Source organism: Peromyscus californicus, unplaced genomic scaffold (genome assembly GCF_007827085.1).
Source record: "Peromyscus californicus insignis strain IS unplaced genomic scaffold, ASM782708v3 Scaffold_11__1_contigs__length_118956290, whole genome shotgun sequence".
NCBI lineage: Eukaryota > Metazoa > Chordata > Mammalia > Rodentia > Cricetidae > Peromyscus > Peromyscus californicus.
Genome location: NW_026294402.1, coordinates 74,728,404 through 74,748,523, shown reverse-complemented (window position 1 = coordinate 74,748,523; position 20,120 = coordinate 74,728,404). Strand labels below are relative to the sequence as shown.

Sequence of the window (20,120 nt, the reverse complement as noted above, 5' to 3'; positions counted from 1 at the left end):
CAGTTCACTCTCTGGTACTTGATATCACCAAACAAAAATACCATTATCAGTGTCTAAGAAGGAAAAAGACATGGTACCCTGTCTCTTTAAAAGTTAAAGGATAAGGAGCACAGCAGAGTTAGTTCTTTGGGGGCTGTGCCTTGAGAATTTTCTGGCCCAGAATCAAGTTCCACATAATTAATTATGTCAGTAAAAAGCTCCAACGGTCTGTTCTCTTCAGAGAAAAGTGACATCACCCGAAGGATTCTCTGGCAATAAAGAAGAACAAAGCTGTGAGCACAGGAAATAACAGACGAATGTCCACGAGTGCATATTTTATCTACTTCAAAGCACACTGCGAGAAGTCATTCTGTGGGGCTGCCTCCCAGCCCCAGCCATGGCTTGGCTGGGGCCTCTGGGCAACAGAGAGGGGGATGTAGGGCTGGGCTCCCAGACTCAAGCTGTGGCCTGATCTGAGTGTGCTGTTCTTAGAGAAGATACTAAAAAGATGACAAAGCTCAAAAGTTTTGGCGAGACCCGCAAGCCCATCAAGTGATGTAGTGTGAGGAAATCGCAGCAGATGCAGAGGCTTCAGCTGCGGATGAGGTCAGCCCAGGAAGTGACCCGGCCTCTCCTTCAGACCTCCCTTTGCTTTGGGCTCACATCATACTCAGCTCCCATGCCAAGTGTCCTCGAGCCGCACTGCATCATGGAACAACAAGAGCACATAGCTCAGGGTCTGACCCTTGTTCCTTACTAAAGTGTCCTTGCACGAGCGATGAGCTCTCTCAGAGCTTGTCTTCCTCATGTACAGTGGAGTCAAGAGAAACACATTAATGTTCCTAAAAAGACTTTTGTCCATGTGCGGTGAAGTATGGGTTATTGTTCAATTCAACTCTGTCCTTCCCTGCAAAAATATGTTAGTCTCGTACTAGGTGGCTAAAGCTAGGCTTTTATTGGCTGAAACATTTTTACTTACGTAACCACCTGAAAGCATATTAATAGAAAATAAGCTTCAAACTTTCACGGGCCACACATCCCACTATCAGAGACATACATATTCCTTTGATCTGAAACAAACTGTTCCAAATATTTCTTTAAAATGTTTTATATAATTGCTTAAATAAAATCAACTGTAATTATATTCTTTAGAATGTGGATTCTCAGTGAGAACACTGTAGTTCCCCAGAGGGTGAAAATTGGCCCTTGGGAAGGAGATGTGAAGAATTTTAGATCATTTATGATCCTTAATAGTACCCTAGTACATAAACACGTATGTGGTGTGTCTACGGTATTAAATTTCATAATCAAATTTGATTCAAAATCAAATTTATTTCATAATAAATTTCATAAATTTCATATTTCCCCCAAGGGGGAAAATATCTAACAGAATCTCCTTGGGAAGAGAGTACTGATTAAAAACTTATAAAAAAAATAGAAATCATCTGTAATTTTGAAAACCTGAGAAAATATTTGCGGCATTTTTTTTAATTTTTTTATTTTTATTTTGCAATACAATTCAGTTCTACATATCAGCCACGGATTCCCTTGTTCTCCCCCCTCCCGCCCCCCTCAGCTTCCCCCCAGCCCACCCCCCTTTCCCATCTCCTCCAGGGCAAAGACTCCCCCGAGGATTGAGATCAACCCGGTAGACTCATCCAGGCAGGTCCAGTCCCCTCCTCCCAGGCTGAGCCAAGCATCCCTGCATAAGCCCCAGGTTTCAAACAGCCAACTCATGCACTGAGCATAGGACCCCGGTCCCACTGCCTGGATGCCTCCCAAACAGATCAAGCCAATCAACTGTCTCACCCATTCAGAGGGCCTGATCCAGTTGGTGACCCCTCAGCCATTGGTTCATAGTTCATGTGTTTCCATCTGTTTGGCTATTTGTCCCTGTGCTTTATCCAACCTTGGTCTCAACAATTCTCGCTCATATAAACCCTCCTCATTCTTGCTAATTGGACTCCCAGAGATCCGCCAGGGGCCTAGCCATGGATCTCTGCATCCAGATCCCTCAGTAGTTGGATGGGGTTTCTAGCACGACAATTAGGGTGTTTGGTTAAAGCGACAGCCTACAGAATGGGAAAAGATCTTCACCAACCCCACATCTGACAGAGGACTGATATCCAGAATATATAAGGAACTCAAGAAATTAGACATCAAAATGCCCAACAGTCCAATTAAGAAATGGGCTATAGAACTAAACAGAGAATTCTCAACAGATGAAACTCAAATGGCTGGAAGACATTTAAGGAATTGCTCAACATCCCTAATCATCAGGGAAATACAAATCAAAACAACTCTGAGATACCACCTTACGCCTGTCAGAATGGCTAAGATCAAAAACACTGAAGGCATTTTTTTCCTTAGTTGCAATGTACAACTTTGAACATCAGTTGTATCATTTGAATCTTGGAAAATTGAATTTTTAAATAATGTCTTCTATTTATTCCTTGACAATTTTTACATGTATATAATATTTCATATCTATCCCCTATTTTCCCCTCCCACGTCTCCTGAACCCCAATGGGTTTTCCCTCCTACCTTCATACACTCTCCCCTTTTTGTTTTAATCCATTGAGTCCAGTTAGTGCTGCCTGCTGGAATGTTGACTGACAGTGTTGTCTTGAGCTTGTTTAGGTCTGTTAGGTGCAAGTGACTACAGCTTCAGTGAGTTCAGAAGTTCAACTACGCCATTTCTACTTCTTCAGAGATGTGTGTGTGTGTGTGTGTGTGTGTGTGTGTGTGTGTGTGTGTGAGAGAGAGAGAGAGAGAGAGAGAGAGAGAGAGAGAGAGAGAGAGAGAGAGAGAGAGAGAGAAAGAGATATGACCATACACAGCTGGACACCCAGCAGTGACGTATTCTCGGCATTTCGACAATTCTGAGTCTCTGCATCAGTCACTGTCCGCCGCAGAAAGAAGTGTCTTAACTAGATGTATAACTTTAAAACCCCATGTGATATCTTCTATGAACGCTCTACACTTTCCTCGAATGCTTCCGAATAGAAGAGGTTTTCTAAATTTTTTGTTATAAGTGGCATTGTATTTGTCCAACAACTTTCAACTTACTTGTTTAAATGAAATATTTGGGGGGAGATATGTAGTGCATATTTTTGTGGGTAGGCATATTTTTGTGTGTTTGTGTGTGTGTGTGTGTAGGTCAGAGGTCAGTCGGGGTGGATGTCATTCCCCGGAGGCCATCTACTTTGGTTTTTGAGACATGGCCTCTCACTGGCTTGAAACTCTCCAATAGGCTAGGCTGACTGACCAGCAGCCCCCAGGAGTCTGCATATCTCCTCCTTTACAGATCTAAGATTACAAGTATACATTATTTTGCCAGCTTTTTTTTTTTTTAACACAGATTATCAACTGATCATTTCCTTACCCCTCAAGTAACATAATTTGAAGGTATGAATGAGAACAGGTCAGGGTAGTGCATATCTATAATCCTGGAATTTGGGAGGCAGAGGCCCAGGAGCATTGCTGCAGATTTGAGGCCAGCCTGGCTATACAGAGAAAGACTTTATCTTTAAAAGAAAGTTTTAGATTAATTTTTTTAATTTACTACTTTTAATGACTCTGGGTTTGTTTACTGAGAATTTATTTTCAGAGCTTCTTCCAATCTGGGAGGCTGGGCACTGGCAGTGTGATGCCCAGGTAATTCACTGGTAGCACTGACCTTCCCCACACTTATAGTTAGCGATCTTGGTCACTTTGCAATGGAGATGATACCACTCATTCTCAGATTCTATAATTTTTTTTTGATTTTTCGAGACAGGGTTTCTCTGTGTAGCTTTGCGTCTTTCCTAGATCCTGCTCTGTAGACCAACTGACCTCGAACTCACAGATCCATCTGCCTCTGCCTCCCGAGTGCTGAGATTAAAAGCATGCACCACTACCACCCAGCTAGATTCTATAATTCTTAATAACATGTGTCAATAATCTCTAATCCAAAGCTGCAACACATCTGCTGCTGTTCTCAGCCACACAAAGCAAGGCAAGAGTTCTGAGTTCCTGATATGCATACTTCCAGGCAGGGCTGAGCTTTACCTTCCTGTTTCAGCCCTCATACTATGAGGAGGTGTCTTTGGTTAACACAAACGTGAAGCTTTTAATGCCACATTTTCTATTTTATTTTGTTTTTGTTGCTGTTTACAATGCCTCCGATGAAGGCCCACCCCTTTCCTTAGTGGTGTGACCACTAGTGAGCTGCCTGTCCCAATGGGGACACTCCTATTTATATTACAGGTCACACCGAGACATGGAAATAGAAAGGCACTTATTAGGAAGTCAAGAGGTCTCGGTGGGAGAAGGAGGGCAGATGAGGGAGGGGAACAAAGGGTAAAGGGGAATAAAATCCGTTACACACACACACACACACACACACACACACACACACACACACACACATACACATACACACACACACACATATATACACATTGCTCATCTGTGAAGAACATCAGCACATCATAAACTGGGAGTGTCTATGTTTCTTTAAGGAATTGCCTGTATTTAAAAGGTGATATTCCAAATCAAGGGGGAGCTTTACAGGTCCATTGTACATTTTTAAAAAAAATTGAAAATTGACATTTCCTTTCTGTACTTATTAATTTCTTATATTTTTCTTTTCCTATACCAAAGGATGTGGCTTTGGTTACAGCTTCATCTGTAGACCGCTGCAGGCATGAGTCCTGGTACAAAGTGTGCTTCTTATCAATGCCACTTTAAACAGTGCTAAGAAAGGTTTAGAAGAGAAACGCTGCTTCTGCAGTGATGTGTTCTTTTGACAGTGAGTGAGCTGCAGATTCTGACAGTGTAGTCTAACTTCTTGAAACACATTTTAAAAACTAGCTCAAGGGACAGGAGAGGTGGCTAAGGAGTTAAGAGCATGTGTTGCTCTGGCAGAATACCCAGGTTCAGTTCCCAGCACCCAGATGGCAACTCACAATCATCTATAATTCCAGGGGAACCAACTCCCTCTTCTGACCTCCTTGGGCACTAGGCACATATGGGATGCACATATATACATGCAGGCAAAACACTCATACATATAAAATAAATTTTAAAAATTAAAAAAGAAGGGCCCAAGAGGCTCAAGAAGGGTGGTAACACTGGCCCTAGCTGCCATCAATCTGTTAGGCTCATGGTGTAGGGATCGAAAGTATGATTATGAGTGCTTTGGTAGTCACAGGATATTGAACGCAATGGGAATGAGAAAAAAACACCATAGCTCTGTCCTATTGAGTTAGTCTGTGGAAAGGCTTTATGTAGTGTTGTCCAATTGATCCAGCTGTTCCACATCAGCCAAATCACTGTGATGAAAGAATGAAAAGAGGAAATTGCTTTCATTGGACATCTACTATATGCCAGGAACTATGCTAGCCACTTCAGATACATTTCATTTCAGAATCAACCGACCCAAGTCACACAGCCACAGTGAACAGCAGAGCCACAGTGTGTGATTCCCAGAGGGTGGGAGCAGTAACGTTCATTACCAGGTACCTTACACGCTTTAGGTCAAGTACAGTCTGTGAAGCTGTTGTTGCTGTGTTCGTTTTACACATGAAGAGGCTGAGTTCACAAGCTGACTCCCTCCCTCAAGGTCACACGACTATTGTGCATGTTTCTAGCACAGATTCTCAGGTGTATGCTGCCCTTTCTACCACATTGCATCTCCTGAAGGGCCAAGTCTTGATTATTTCTCCCTCCCCTTCCCTTCCTTTCTCTACCCTCCCTTCTTCTTCTAGCAAATATCCAGTGTAACATTTTCTGCTGGTTCAGGATGGCTGAGGTTTTTTTGTTTGCTTTTTTTTTTTTAATTAAATTATGGTTTTGCCAGCTGGTCACTTGTATGGTACAAATATAGAACCCACTTATGTAGGGACCGAAATGCATATAAAACACAGTCACCCTAAGGGAACACAATGCTGTGTGATTCAAATAAACCTCATGTATAAATTATATCTGGACAATCTAGTTTAACTTGTTTTTTATTTTAATACTTTCTCATTTGAAAAACCAAAGTCTGGATTTCTCAGTCCTAATCCACAACAGTATAAAAGTAAGACAGAAGGCTTAGATAGTTGCCTTTTCCCTCGCCTGCCTCTGTCCCACTCCTGCTGAATAGAAATGCCAATTCTTCCTGGCTTCTCTAGGACGTGTTAGAGGGATCCAGAGAATGGCATAGATTCACGCCCCTACACTCCTCTAAGTTACCACTGGCATTTGCCTCTTTTTCCTGCCCTTTACCCACAGAAATCCTGTGAATACCTGGGTTGGTGCTTGCTGAAGTACAGTCAGCGTGCTGTGCACGGCCCAAGGCTAGCTCGTCTGCGCATGTCAGCTGGTTTCTGCTTGGAGGGTCCTCCGCGAAACCCACCCTGAGCTCCACTTGGGACAGCAAGCTCTTCCTCCCCACCCCCCCTCTTGCTGAAGCTGCCATGCCTTGAATTCTAATTGACCAATTCTTCTAATTTTCACTGAGGTCTTTTGTTGCCCATCCCTTATTGTGGATCTCAGAAAGGAACAGAGGGAGGTGGACTGGACAGGAGTCTGAGGGACAGACCCCGGGACGCACTTGGACTCACCCTTCCTCTCTGACCTGCTCCGTTGTTCTACAGCCAAAATGGTGCCTTTCCTCCCCTGGGATGAGTCCTTTCCCATGAAAAGCTTTGGTCGGGCAAACTGCCCAAGCCGTGACAAGACCAGCCTGCCCGTCAGTTCCCCAGAGGAAATTGCATCCATGGATTTCACCAGTGCTAAACTCATGCCTGCTATACTAACTGGATGGGAGGCAAGCCTGGAGAGTGTGAGGGAGAGAGGAACTTCGCCCACTGAGCAGAATGATGGCAGAGATGCTTCATCTGCTCTGAGACCTGTCTAGCTGCTTATGTTGTGAGCATTACATTTACTGAGCTAGAGAAACCTCTATAAGAGATCTGTGTGCCCTTCCTGTGTTTCAAAGAATTCAGCTTCTCACTGGAGTCACAGAGAGTCATCTACTGGTTACGCGAAGAGGTGAGCAGCTTCAGGCCAGGCCCCGAAGTCTTTTGGAATCTAAGGAATTGTCACAGCACTGCATGAGGAAACCTGTGACCTTATCTAATTTCTAGTCCAGGACATAGCAGCTGCCTTACTATTAATATCCCAATTGAGAAGAAAACCACCTAAGTTTTTTAAAAAAATGTATTTAAAATCCATGGATGATGGTGATATTTGAATGAACTTCATAAGGAAAGTTGACTATGCTTTTTAAAATGTGTTGCATAGAATTTTAGTTTTTCTTAAAAATTGGGAGTCTCTAGGTAGTGGATTGGGAATGATTTTTATTTTCTTTATTTGAATTTTTTTAAATTTGGTGAAATAGACAATTCTATAAAAGTCATTGTTATAACCTGTTTCTTTTCCTCTTCCCTCCCTCCCTCCCTCCCTCCCTCCCTCCCTCCCTCCCTCCCTCCCTCCCTCCCTCCCTCTCTCTCTCTCTCTCTCTCTCTCTCTCTCTCTCTCTCTCTCTCTCTCTCTCTCTCTCTTTGACAAGGTCTCTCTCTCTGTAGCCCTGGCTGGCATGGAACTCTTGTAGACCAGGCTGGCCTCAAACTCACAGACATCTCCCACCTCTGACTCTTGGGAGTGAAGGTGTGTGCCACCACACCCTGGCTGTTGTGACTATTTCCAACTGTATAATTCAGTAGCATTGAATATGTTGACCTTGTTGGGCAACTGCTACCACCAAAGAGCTCAAGAAGCATTCTTCTTGTAATCTGGAAACTCTGCACCTATTCCACATTAACTGCCTTCCTCCGAGTTCCCCTGTCCCTGGCAACCACGGTCTGCTTTGTCTCTGTGAACTGGATGGCTCTAAGTACCTCGTCTGAGTGACGCACACAGCATTTGCCATTTTATAACAGATTCATAACCTTTAACATAACATCTTTATGTTTGGTTGATACTGTAGTATGTGTCGGAATTTCCCTGCTTTTAAAGCTGAACAGCATTCCATTGGATGGGTCGACTGCATTTAGTTTATCTATCATCTGGGGGTGGACACTTGAGTCCCAGTCTGACACTGAGCATAGTTGCTATGAAGAACTTGTACAAATATCTGTGAAGACCATGGCTCTCCATTCCTTTGAGTACATATCCAGCTATGAAATTGCTGCATCCTACAGCAAAGTGTTTGCCAGTTTTTGAGGGATTTCTGTCATTGTCGCACTTGGCAGCATCCTTTCACTTGCCCACGGGTACCTTAAGAGTTCCGATGTTTTGCAACTTCACTGCCACTTAATATTTTCTGTTTGTTTTGGTAGCACCCCTTCTAATGGTGTAAATATTTATCCTTTAATTCTGGTTCTGATTTGTATTTCTCTAATGGTTGATGATATTGAGCATCTTTTCATGTGTCTTTTTACTGCTTGTATTGTTTTTCCCTTTGGAGAAACATCTGTATAAGCCCTTTGTTCATGAACAGTTTTTTGGACTTGCAGAAATTTTTAATATTCTGCATATTCACTTCATCGGCCATGTGCACTTTCCCTCATTCAGTAAGATGCTTTTCACTCTGCTGGTTATATTCTTCAATGCTTGGAAGATTATAAGTTTGGCATAGTCCAGCCATTCTACATTTTTTTCCTTTCATTGCATGTGCTGTGGGTGTATTCAAGAAACAACTGCCAAGTTCACTATCATAAAATACTTTTCTTGTGTATTTTTTATGAGCCTTTTGTAGTTTGATTGATTTTGAGCTAATTGTAGTAAATTCTCAAAGATAAGGTCAAATTTTACTAAATATGTGGCTATGCAGTTTTCCCAACGCCATTGAAAGCACTCTGCCTTCCACACTGAACAGTCTTGGCATCTTTGTGGGAAATCTTTGGGTTGGCTTTATTTACGGGTTTTTCCACTCTGTTGGTCTGCATCTCTGTCTTAACGGCAGTACCACACCATTTTGATCCCTGAAGTCTTGTAATTAGCTTTGAAATCAGAAAGCATCTGACCTCTAACTTCATTCTTTAGCAAAACTGCATTGGTTATTCTAGAGCTCTTCAGATTCCATGTGAATAGTAACATGAGTTCTTCCATTTCTACAAAAAAAAAAATCATTTCAATTTTGAATATTTTATTTTTAAAATATCAATCTGCTAACTTGAATATAAAAGCAAATTTTAACATGACAAATTATGTCTATTCCCAATATTCTATTGAAAGATGTCTCTTGGTGAGGAGAGTGGATGCTGGTCTCCTGTGAGTAAGCTCTATAGAGAACTTGAGGCTGCTCTGTACCATACACTTGTAGGGGAAAATTATTTCAGAGACTGCAAAAAGTAACATTTCAAGCACCAAATGGCCTTTTAAACCAACCATGTCTGAATGTTCTGCTGGTATGTTGTATTACTAATCACATTAGCTTTGCTTTTTAAAATCCAGGGAAAACTGGGTTTAATTTCTATAATAATAGCTAATAACATTATAAATTACAACTTTTTAGCTTTTAATCCACTTATAACATTAGAATTTACCTAAGCTGGATAAACATGTAATTTAATTTGTATGCGATTTAAAGATAACCCATTTCCTATTGCAACATTCTGGTGGAATGTACTGTTTTTCCTTATTCCGTTTACATATTTTCTTTTGGAATAAACTATAGAGAACAAAGTGACTCCTGAATTATAGACAGAGCTGTCAGATGAAAGACTAAAGAAGTTGACAAAATGTAACTATTTAGATCTTTTGAACAAGGGTTAGTAGTCAAGGTTGTCCTGAGGGGTTCAGGACCAGCTCTACTGACCTTCTCAGTTCACATAACTTAAATTTACTCTTCTTGATTTCAACAAATATTTACCGAGTGCCTATCATGTGGCAGGCACTCTGTGAGGGCGAGTAGACACAGCCTCTGTCCTCACAGTGGCTCACCACTCCAGGAGGAAATAGACAAGTAAACTAATAAATTACCTTATGTAAATAGATACAGAACACTCGAGTTCCCAGAATGGGGAAGTGCTCACAGAATGGCCATGTTCCGACCTTCCTGCTGCAGTGATGGAACTATATTTAAGCAGTTAACTAAATCATACAAAGGAGTGGTAGTGTTTGAGAATAGCATCATTCTGGGTCTTCCATAAGTAAAGACGGATTTGGGTTTTTTCTCAAATACATCCTTTGTTGAAAGTCAATGGCTCTTGGCAGGAATGCCATGTTTGAAGTATGCCAGATCATCATCTAGGGGTAGTCTTCTACCCTCCCCACTGGGTATGCTTCCTCCCAGCCAAGTCAGGGGAAGCCAGGGGCCAAGAGTGGCATCACCTAAGAGTCTGCAGCGAGCTGCCTACCTTAGGTCAGTGTTTTTTGAAGTCTGTGTTTCATCATAAACACCCAGGTAAATATTAAAATGCTGTTACTATTCTGGGAAGTGAAAGGGCTGTCAACTGTTTTAAGTCTTAGTGGGACAGGAATAAACAGACCTGTTGTTCTGCTGCTTGTACGTAAGGGATAAGGTGCCTGAGAGGATTTTGAATGTTTTTACCACAAAGAAATGGTAAATGTTCACCCTGTCTTGAACTTACACACACACATACACACACACACACACACACGCATACACACATAAGCATGACATGGTTCTTCATAAGTATGTACAGTTTCTATGTGTCAAATCAAGTAAATTATATTAACATTGTGAAAAGTTATAAACTTTCACCTGAGGTCTTCCTGTGAGCTTCCTGACACTGCTTATGTGAGGGTCAGAGGGTCCTTGTCATTCCCATTGTGCTCCCAAGGTGACATGTGTCCCCACTTCAGAAATGCAGAAGGAGGGCACAACAGGTTCTCTGCACTCTGTTCATTATAGCTTTACTTTTCTCAAAGACTTCATCATCCAGCAAGTTTAAACACAGTTAAATTAATAACAGGCATAATAATCAATAACAGAATTTTTCTTTTAAATGAATGTGTTTTGAGGTTCAGCTTCTGAACACTGTCATGTCAGTTAGGGCTGCTCTAATCCATATGGGATGTTGTGGGCTACCCAGTCTCCTCGATGGCGTCTTCCATAGTGTACCTGCTTGCCTGGGTCTGGCCTGGATTTTCACAGTCCAGCTTCCTGTGATTCCCTTAGTAACTAAAGCTTATTTGCAGGCAAACTAATTGGTGAGCCTGATTTGTCTAGAACTGGTAAATACATCTCAATTTCCAGGGACCCTCTCACTCTGAAGGGACCATGACCCTTCAGTAAAGAAAATTCAGTGGGACTGATAACTCCAGGAGGTCGTGGAGGAAATCTAGGAGGCCAGCAGGTCCCTGGAAATGAGTGAACCTCTGAGAATCTTCAATTAACATCACAGTGTATACAAGAGGGTGCAGTAAAGAAACTGCCAACATAGACAGAGCCAGGCAGATCTGTGAGTTCGAGGCCAGCCTGGTCTACAGAGCAAGATCCAGGACAGGCACCAAAACTACACAGAGAAACCCTGTCTCGAAAAAAAAAAAAAAACCAACAACAACAAAAAAAAAAGAAGGAAAGAAAAGAAAGGAAAAGAAAGAAAGAAAGAAAGAAAGAAAGAAAGAAAGAAAGAAAGAAAGAAAGAAAGAAAGAAAAAAGAGAAGAAACTACCAACTTAAGCGTTCTATTAGGGGGAAGATTTTAAGTAAGTAAGAGAGAGAAAAAAATCCCAGGGCCTCTGGAAGTGTCCAGAGCAAAGAGAAAAGAAAGCAGACTAGACATTGTCAGGGCTATAAGGAAGCAGGAGAGTGGGAGAGAATAGTGGAGATATCAAAAGATAGAGCATAGCGAGAAACCAAGAGAACTTGGCTTGAGACAGCACGAGAAAGCAGGGTCGAGAGCTGCAGGACAGCAGGATAGTGCAAGAGAGTGTGGGGTGAACAAGTCATGTGGATTATGAAGAGTGGCTGGTGGGAGGAGCTTTGGACCCAACACACAGCAGTTTCTCTTTGGAGTTGAGTTGCCATGTCTGTCCCAGAGCAGTGGCTTCCAAATGCAGCTACGGTGCAGAATCCCTTGTAGAGATGTTTTATGAGAAGTCATATGGGGGAAAGCAATGGTACAATGGAGGTTTTCTTGCCTTGGGTGAACATGACTCAAGAGCTGGGGGTCAGACAATCAGCAGTCACCTAACACCATAGGCCAGTGGCTTCCAGGTATTTTGTCTGGTGAACTCAAAGAATGACTTTCACAGACAATGGAAGAGTAAGTTTCAGAAAAGAGTTTTACTATCAGTGAGAGCTTAAGAGAAAGTAAGCAAGTAGCCTCCCATATAGCCTTTGGGAGGGGAGAGGGGGGTAGGGAGGGGAGAGGAGGGGAGAGGAGGGAAGGGGAGAGGAGGGGAGAGAAGGGCAGGGGAGGGGAGGTCAGAGAACAACTTTGTACAGTTGGTTCTCTCCTTCCATTTTACGTGGGTTCTGAGACTCAATCTCAGGCATTTTCATCTTCATGGGCCCCTTCCGGGTCTTTATAACATACTTATCTGACCATGTCACTGTCCTGTGGATTAAAAGCCCAAAGCTTCTTGTTGCTCCATGACTCAGTGTGTGACTCACAGGTTTTAACGTGAGAACATCATTACTATTGTGCTATATCATATTTTTGGACATTTCATAGTCTTTTTCTTTTTTAAAGATTTTTATTTATTTATTTATGTTTTTGATGAGTATGAGAGTTTTGCCTGCGTGTGTGTATTAACCACATATGTGCTTGGTGCCCTCTGAGAAGATGACATGGGATCATCTGGAGCTGGAGGTTTAGACTGTTGTTAGCTAGCCAACATCTGGGTTCTGGGAGTTGAACCCTGGGCCTTCTTCAAGAACAAGTGGTTTTAACCATTGAGCCATCTCTCCAGCCCCATCTTTTGCAGTCTTGTTTCTGGAACACCCTCATCTAACTAAGCCCTTCACCATCATTATCGGTTGTGAGATTTCAGATCACATCCTCCCGGAAGCCTCCGCTGTCAGCTCAGATTCAAGTCAAGCATTCTGGATAAACATTGTTACTCCCTGTGTTTCCTCCAGTGCATGCTTATTGTACCATATTATAAATTATTTCCCACCATCACTCTCCCCTTTAGGCTTGAATTTCTGAGGATACAGCTGTTTCTGCAATACTGAATACGATGCATTGTACAATGTGAATGTACATAAGTCATTTAATGAATGGTTGATTCAGCTCTGCTTTTGAACCTCTTTCATGTTATTATTCCTCTGACTCCGGCTGACTGGCAAAGCCCAAATGCCCTCCCTTGACTTCATGACTCACATGCTCACCTGTGGCCCAGGGCAGCACGGAGTGGCTCTATGCTGCCCCCGTATGTTTTGAATCAGCTCCTTCTTCAGCCAACTGAGACCACACCCCTTGTTCTCCAGTGTTACCACGGGCACAAAGGGCAGTAGGTCTGATGCAGAGACATGAGACTCCCATGTTTCTTTCTGTGCCTGAACCACATTTGTTTATCGTCAGTGAGTAAATTAAACATTATGTTGTCTCTTTCTTCTCCAATCCCCTTCCTCCTCTCAAACAAGAAGGCAGCTCATTTTGAGAGCCCTTTTCAAAGCATTCTCTCTGGTCCATTTACATTCTTAAGGTCTGAGACCTTAACCACTTGTTTCTGGTTTAACTTCTCTGTGAAAATAATGTTCAAGGGCAGAAGCTTTCTGACATTTGGGATTTGATCCCTTTTCACGAGAATCAACACATTTCTTTTTCCTTTTTTAAAATTTTTTATTTTTGTTTTTCGAGACAGGGTTTCTATGTGTAACAGCGGTCTCTGCCTCCAGAGTGCTGGGACAACAGGCATGTGCCACCACCACCAAGCAAATGAATGCAGTTCTAAAAGTGGAGCTGTAATGTGGTTTCATCTCCAAAGTGCAGGATCTTTTTTCCATACACCGAATCATGTATTTGAAGTAGTGAATAAATTTATTGTGATCGCATGGTCATCATCACTAATCTACTAACTCAAAAGATACTACACACAGGCTGGGCATGTGGTGGTACCACAACTTTAATTGCAGCACTCTGGAGGCAGAGACAGGTGGATTTCCATGAGTTTGAGACCAGCCTAATCTCCATAGTGAGTTCCAGGCCAGCCAGGACTACATAGAGAGTCTCTCTCTCTCTCTCTCTCTCTCTCTCTCTCTCTCTCTCTCTCTCTCTCTCTCTCTCTCTCTCTCTCTCACACACACACACACACACACACACACACACACACACACTCACACATCACAAGGGCAGGTGAGATGGAAGGTTCTTGGGGCCAAGCCTGATGACCTGAGTTTGATCCTTAGCATACTCATGGCAGAAAGAGAGAACCAACTCCTGCAAATTGTCCTCTGACTTCCACATGCATGCTGTGGCAGCTTGCATGCACACACAAGCAATAACAACAACAACAATGAAAAGTAAATACAGCAACTATAATAAAAAGATACCACAATGTTGATTTACTCTGTTAAATTATAATATCATAGAAACAGCATTGCTAATTTTTTCAGTGTTATCTCTGCAGCCATTTACAGAGACCTCTAGTAAGTTCATGAAGGCTAGAGTGGTTCTAAGTATATAATATACTGTAGCTCTTTTATTTGGTAAGTAGTATCTAGAATAATTAAACTAAGATGAAGTGTGTAACATGTAGTATCATATTATGACTAAGTTCAAGAATAAGTGTTTTTTTAAATAAAAGAAATAGGTGTTTCCTTTTCTCATACAGAAGCACAAAAAACCCTGAATAGCCCAAGCCTTCAACAGCAACAACAAAAACAAACAATACTCAAAGTATCACCATACCCAACTTCAACATATATCATAGAGCCATAGTAACAAAAACATCATAGTACTGGCACAAAAGCAGACATATAGATAGATAGAAAAGAAGACACAAATAAATCCATGTAACTGTAGCTAACTGGTATTTGTCAAGGATGCCAAATACACACTTTGGAGAAAAGAGAGCCTCTCTAACAAACGCTGTTGGGAAAACTGGCTGTCCACATGTGGAAGAGTCAAACTAGTTCCAAATCACTCATACTGTACAAAAATCAATTCAACTTGGATCAAAAACCTTAATATATGACCCCAAACTCCAAAACTTCTAGAGGAAAACACTTGAAGACAGGGGTATAGGAATAGGTAAATCTTATCTGAGAGGGATTCTGGTAGCTCAGGAATAATATCAAAAACTGACAAATGGGATTGTATGAAATCAGAAGACTTCTACCCACCAAAGAAAATAAGTGAAGAGGAGCCTACAGAAGAAAACAAAAATCTTTGCTAACCATCTGAAAGAGGGTTAAAATCTAGAGTTTGTTTTAAAAATTCAAAAAACTAAACAGCGAAGTGATGCAGTGAACAGGCAGCACTCGAAAGGTGAAGCACAAATGGCCAATAAATATGTTAGTAAAATGTTCAACATCATCTATCAGGGAAAACAATGTTGAGATTCCATCTCACCCCCGTCACAATGGCTATCAGAAGGGGAACATTCAGGCAAGGACTCGGGGAGGGAGAGCTTATACACTATTGATGGAACTGTATGTTAGTCCAGCCACTATGGGAATCACTATAGAGGTTCCTTAATAAACTAAAAGTTTATCCTTTCCATATGACTCAACTTTACCACTCTGGGCTATATACTCAAAGGACTCTAAGTCACCCAGCACAGAGATACTTGCAGTTTGTTTTACATTAAAGATTTATTTTTATTTACATTTATATGTGTTTACCTTCATAAGTTTATGTATACCACGTGGATGCAGAGGCCTGCAGAGGCTTAAAGAAGGTGTCCCATTTCCTGGAGCTGAAGTTACAGGCGGTTCTGAGCTGCCTGACCTGGGTGCTGGGAACCAGATCCCCTGCAAAAGCAGCACATGGTCTAGTCACTGAGCCATCCTTCCAAACCCTGTACTTGCACTTTTATGTTTACTGTAGGGCTCTTTATAATAGCCAGTTCATGAATCAGGCTAGGTGTCTGTTGACAGATGTGGAAAGAAGAATGGTATATGATAATGGATTTTATTCCATCATAAAGTTGAACAAAACATGTAGTTGACAGGAAAATGGGTGCAAATGGAGACCATCATATTAAGCTAAGCACATCAGACTCAGGTAGATAAATACTGCATGTTCTCTCATCTGTGGATCCTAGATTTTGTACAGATACATAAACCATATACATGAAAGTAGATGTGAGACTAGAGGAATGAGAATAACAGGAAAGAGAATAAAGGAGAAGGGACAGAGCAGTGAATAGGATCAAAGTACATGATATAACTGTACAAAAATATCTATGACAGTTATCACTATGCATAATAAATATACTCCAGTAGAAGTTAAGGCCATTTAGAAAAAATTATCATAAATGTCTCCATTGACATAGGACCTACTCTGTGCCAAGTTTTACATTAGTCACTCTATGAATGTATATCTAATTCCATCCTGACAATATTTATATGATGCAGTTGTTATGGTTTTATTCCATAGGTGATAAAATTAGCTTACAGCAACATGTATTCACCCAGGTCTAGGACCAGAAAATAATTCTGAGTCTCTTTAAAGATGGGTTCTTCCCATTATACAACAATGCAGATTATATTCCATATTCTAATTAAGTTGTTTGTCTTATTGCTTTAGAATTTATTTAATTTCCTTTATACTTATGTCACATATACTTAGTATGAATTAATAGTACAATTCATGCTGTCAAGAATGTTTACTTTATTTTATGTTTGAAAGCCAACTTCTGGAACACTTATCCACAGTGAGGGATAAGTCTTCTACTGCAGCCTTTGGGACCAGCTGTCAGGACTACACCCAGGGTTGCAAAAAGGATGCTTTTCAGAGTAGTGGAACTTTAGAAAAATTTATTTATCAATCTGAAGGAAAAAGACTCACATACAATCTGAGGGTGATGCGCTTTATTTTCTATTCCTCAGTTCTCCAGCTCTAGTTCCCTGCTCTAATACTTCCTCTAATTCTCCCGTTCTAATTCTCCTTGAGTAAACAATAAGGAGCAGAGCCATTTACCATGGCAACAAAAAGGTGGGGATGTGGGGTTTGGCATTTCCCGAGTGGTGGCATTGAAACTGTCCAAAACCTATATATATATATCCTGTTTGAAATCACAGATCACAGAGAAGGGAACTTGTAACTCTTTATTCAAGGCTGTGAGGACCATCCTCGGTAACCCTGGCTAATTGTGAAACTTTTCCTAAAGTAGCTAGACATTAAACCATTCCTCTCTGGACATGGTTAATTGATTGTTATTTGGGACCTAAACAATAAACAGTTAGTTAGCTGAGCCTAAAATCTTGTACCATAAACTGAGGTTAGAGATTTTTATGAAGTGTTAATTGCTAAAAGGTCTGAGCAGGGAGTGTTGTCAGTCCTTTTATCAGCTAGACATGGCAAGGGGAAGCTGGCAAAGCAATTTAGGTCATTTTTTTTTTTTGTCTAAAGGACTTAGATTCAACAAACCAGACATCTGAACCTCTGTTCTTTTGTATTATCTGTGAAAGTTTAAATTATGATCCATTCACAGAGACAAACAGTCTAGTTTAAATTTGCTCTGAGGCCCAAATCAGCCAATTGTATGCAGCTTATCTTAGAACTGAGAAGAAATTGCTGTTTTCTTTATGTTAGTCTGAGCTAAAGACAAAAAACAGGTCCTAAATGTTTACAGTCCTCATGGAATAGTAGTGCTAGTTATGAAGGATATCCTAGTATATTTTTTATTTATCAAAATTATACAGCTTAATGATAAGTCTTTAGACAGTCCACAGATATAAGTGCCCATAAGATTGAGATCTGATCATGAGATTACAAAGTACACATTACATGAAAATGCATGGTAATGGGGAGATTCCACAGCTCTTTTTGCACATGTGAATTTGCAGACAGACGCAGCCAGTTTCCAGAGTCTGTGGTCCTGTAAGTCTTGCTTACTGGGGTTCCTCCATCAGAGAGTTACTCATCTGGTGGGTTTACATCTGAGTTATCAATTGCCATCTGCTGTATTTACATCATGGCCTGTGACAGCTTGTAACAGTCTTCAGAATGTGGTTTGTGGGGCTAATGTATGAATAGCTCTGTGGTGGGGGGGCCAATGTGTGAATAGCTCTGTGATGGGGGCCTAATGTGTGAATAGCTCTGTGGTGGAGGGCTAATGTGTGAATAGCTCTGTGATGGGGGCCTAATGTGTGAATAGCTCTGTGGTGGGGGCCTAATGTGTGAATAGCTCTGTGGTGGGGGCCTAATGTGTGAATAGCTCTGTGGTGGGGGGCCCATGTGTGAATAGCTCTGTGGTGGGGGGCTAATGTGTGAATAGATCTGTGGTGGGGGCCTAATGTGTGAATAGCTCTGTGGTAGGGGGCTAATGTATGAATAGCTCTGTGGTGGGGGGCTAATGTGTGAATAGCTCTATGGCAGTTCCTTCGGTCAGGTGGGACTGTGACTGAATCAGCACAAACACAATGGGGACCTGTGCTCCTGTGCACTTGGCATCACTACCTAGCACAGTGACTGTTCTGTCCTCAGGTTCTGCTGTGTTTGAATAATCCAAAAGGAATCCTGACAATGCCAACAAGTGGGTGTGGCACAATCTTTATGACTTTGAGTTTATATTCTTTGTCTTAGATCCCAGGGACACTGTGAATAGGGTCATCTATAGTCAGAATGAAGGTGACTTTCTCAGGACTTCTTCTAGGTAGAAGAGAGCAAACACTCTGGTACATTACTTGCCTTTGTGTGTCTCATTAGTGAAACATAAATGAGTGTGTTTTTCATTCTTTTTTTTTAATTGTTAACATTGTTAATTTCAATGAGAAACCTTGTCTCTGAACATATGAGGCTGAAGGTGATTTAGGAAGACATGATATCAACTCCTGGCCTCCACAAACACATGCTCATGCATGAGCAAACATATGTATATATGCATGTGCACATACAAGAAAGAGGAGGAAGAGAGGAGAGGGAGAAGGGAAAGAAAATGCCTCTTTCATCAGGAGATGCAGCCCTTAGTCAGGGAGCAGTTTATTTAGTAATAGATGACTGGGCTGTATTTTAGCCCTTGTTTATTCTGTCTGCCAAATAACCTTGGACAAGGCATAAACCCAAACCTATGGCGGCCCTGTAGTGCAGAAGCCTCCTGTACATCAACTGCTTTTGATCTTCAGAAGGAAGGGAGGGCTCCAATGCTCATCTCATTCACATAAGTACATATATTGTTATCAGACGTGGGGTCACAGCCTGTGCCCAACAAGCCCATTTGGCTACCTATCCTCCAAAAGCTAATAAAAGTAGCAAATGAATGATGTTACCATCTTTCTCTTTTAATCATTCCCATATCTGGGGTCAATTTTTTTTGATTTGACTAAAGATGAAAATGTCATCTTGAAAGAAGAAACTGTGGATGCCATGGCTTGTGGACAAGGCAGGCAAATTTGGAATCACACGTGAAAGTAAAAAAATGGTGATGATAGAGGTTGGCACACTGGAAGTCTCCATTAAAAAAAGCTACTGTTTGCCTTCTCCCTCAGTGAACTATAGATATGTGCCACTGTGTCTGCTTTCAGGTGGCCTCTGAAGATACACACTTGGGGCATCCTGCTTGCATGGCAAGCACTCTCCCAAATGAGCCATCTTGCTAGCCCCAGGCCCCTGTCCCACATTTTCATAGTCCCCTGCTAGCCTGACAAGACACTGCGCTTTGTGTGGTTTTCCCCATGTGATGATGAACTGCTTTTTCTTTAGCCTGTTTTCCAGCCTTAATAGTCTCACTAATATTCCTAGTTACGAAGCGAAATTAATATTTTACATTTTATCTTGAAATAAGTATGTCTATATGTATCAGCAACGCTGATATGAAAATTCTTGTTCACTGCTGGCCTACTAGTGAATTAATCTTTATCCTTCTGGGTGACATTAATTTGGAGACTGAAAAAAAATGCAACAAAATGAGAAGCCTAAGAAACACAAATTTTGTAATGGTCAGATTGTGAATTCAATACTCAATTTAGCTAGTTAACTCTCCTGTTAACTAGTGCACCGTAACCACTGTGTTTGCAATTTTAAACTCACGGTTAGCACTGGTGCAGGGGAAAAAACTACTTTACTGTTACGGACTGAAATCTGTGCC

At 41.5% G+C, this 20,120-nt stretch overlaps 1 protein-coding gene across 2 annotated transcripts in view; it reads left to right on the top strand.

Annotated features, from left to right (window-relative positions):
- Positions 1–20,120, top strand: part of Filip1 (filamin A interacting protein 1) — a 172,380-nt gene that overhangs the window by 96,785 nt on the left and 55,475 nt on the right. The window lies entirely within an intron of this gene.